This window comes from Acinonyx jubatus, chromosome E2 (genome assembly GCF_027475565.1).
Source record: "Acinonyx jubatus isolate Ajub_Pintada_27869175 chromosome E2, VMU_Ajub_asm_v1.0, whole genome shotgun sequence".
In the NCBI taxonomy this organism is placed as follows: domain Eukaryota; kingdom Metazoa; phylum Chordata; class Mammalia; order Carnivora; family Felidae; genus Acinonyx; species Acinonyx jubatus.
In genome coordinates, this window is record NC_069396.1 from 58,616,094 (window position 1) to 58,618,623 (window position 2,530).

Here is a 2,530-nt window from a genome sequence, read left to right on the forward strand (position 1 = left end):
TTGCATTCCCAGCGATAGTGAGTGAACATTGCGGAGCTATTCCAAACTATTCCCTCCATTCCAAACCTTGGCTGCAAGCTCCATGTTGATGCTCGCTGTCTAGGAGGGTCAGGCCTTCGTTTCTCTTAATTTTTCTTTTGCGTTTTCCTGACTGTTAACACATTTGTGGGTTTTTTTCATATTATGGAATGGCCATTCAGCACCCCTTTCTGATGTGATAGTTTCAATGTCTTCCCCAATATTTTCTGCTGAAGTTCCCCCAGCCGCCTCTCTCATTGCTTTATTTATCGGAGTTACTTCTGTGTACCTCTGCTTCCACCTCCTCGACTGTTTCAGATTCCACCTGCAAGCGAGGTCATGCAAATTTTTTCTGGAAAGCTTTGCCTTTGTTTCTTGGTGTTCAACACACCGGCAAAACAACTACTTTTCAAAGAAAGGGGTCTTGAAAATCAGTGATAGACTCCAATTCCCTCATTGTCTTTGGACAGACTGAAGCCCAAAGGATAACAATGTGCTGTCTCAAAGTCATGTGTCTCAAGGTCACAAGCAAGCTGACCAGCCGTCCTGGGCTGCCCAGCACTAGGGAGTTTCTGGGACACCAGATGTTCAGTCCTAAAATCGGGACAGTCTAGGGGAAGCTGGGATGAGTTGGTCACCCTACAGGCCAGAGAGGCTGCTTCGTGATCACAGAACAGCCTTGGCTGAGGTCCACATGCTGTGAAATTGCGACGTCCCACAGGAGAACACAGGGCCCAGCTGTGGGCACCAAGCCCGTCATCACTGTGGCCTTCTTGCTCCACACCTGTGAGCCCTTCCTGGGCCATGACCACTGGGATTCCCCAACCACCTCACACACGGAGAGTGTGACTCTCAGGAAGGCCTCAGAGCCGGTCCGTGTGGAACAACCTCCACACACCCAGAGGGCGAGTCTCCATCTGCAGTCACCTACCCGCACTCAGCAGTGCAGATCCTGCAGGGAGGGAGGGATCTCCGCACACCAAACTTCCTCTCAGGGCTCTGGGAGACACAGAAAGTTTGTCTTCCAACATCCCAGTCCCACCTTCGCTAACAAGCATGGATTCCCAGGTGGTGCCCGGGAACCTCCAGAGACTGCAGGGGGAGGGGGCTTCCAATTACTCACCTCTCTGCTGCTTCAGTTCTTCCCCAGCCCTGCTCCATCTGTCCCCATGGGGCTTTCTGGAGACTGTGTGGGAGACTGAAGAAAGAGACAGAAATGGAGGGAGAGGAGATGTCCTTATTCTCAGGGATACCGGTTGGGAATGTGCTAGGAACCAACATGTACATGGTCTCCTTGGAATTGCTTTCTTGTTCTCCCCTAAGTTTGAGAGCAGCCTGATTCCTATTTGTGTGCAGTCTCTTCATGGAAGGAAGGTGTGACGTTCCTGGATTAGACTCTGCTGTTACCAGGTGTGTGGCTGGGTATGGGGGAAAGTGTGGGAAGAGGATGCTTAGCCTGATACAGCTTTATCTATCTGTCCATCCTTCCATCCTTCCATCCACATCCATCCATCCATCCATCCATCCATCCACAATTCCATCCTTCCTTCAATACATCCATCCATCCATCCACATCCATCCATTCATCCATCCATTTTTCTATCCATCCACGCATCCTTCCTTCCATCCACCCACCCATCCATCCATCCTTCTATCCTTCCATCCATCCATCCATCCATCCTTCCATCCAACCATCTGTCTACCTGTCCATCCTTTCATCTTTCCATCCTCCCATTTACCCTTTCCTTCCTTCCTTCCCTCCTTCCTTCCCTCCTTCCTTCCTTCCTTCTTTCCTCTCTTCCATCCTTTCATCCATCCATCCTTCCATATGTCTATCCATCCTTCAGTCTGTCCACCCATCCTTCATCTGTCCATCTGTCTATCCATCCATCTACCCACCCTTCCATATACTCCTTCCCTCCTTCCTTCCACACTTCCATTTACTCACCCACACATCTGTCCATCAATCCATCCTTCCTTCCATCAATCCACCTTCCATCCTTCCATCCATCCTTCCATCCATCCACCTTCCATCAATCCGCACTTCCATCCATCCATCCGTCCATCTGTCCATCCATCATCCATCCATCTATCCATCCATCCATCCATCCATCCATCCTTCTATCCATCCATCCATCCATCCATCCACAATTCCATCCATCCATCCATCCATCCATCCATCCATCCATCCACAATTCCATCCATCCATCCATCCATCCATCCATCCATCCATCCACATCCATCCATTCTTCCATCCATCCATCCTTCTATCCTTCCATTCACCCATCCTTCCATCCATAAACCCATCCTTCCATCCATACACCCATCCATCCTTCCATCCATCCATCCATCCATCCATCCACATCCATCCATCCATCCATCCACATCCATCCATCCATCCATCCACAATTCCATCCTTCCTTCCTTCTATCCATCCATCCATCTATCCACACCATCCATCCATCCATCCATCCATCCTTCTATCCATCCATCCCTCCATCTATCCACACCC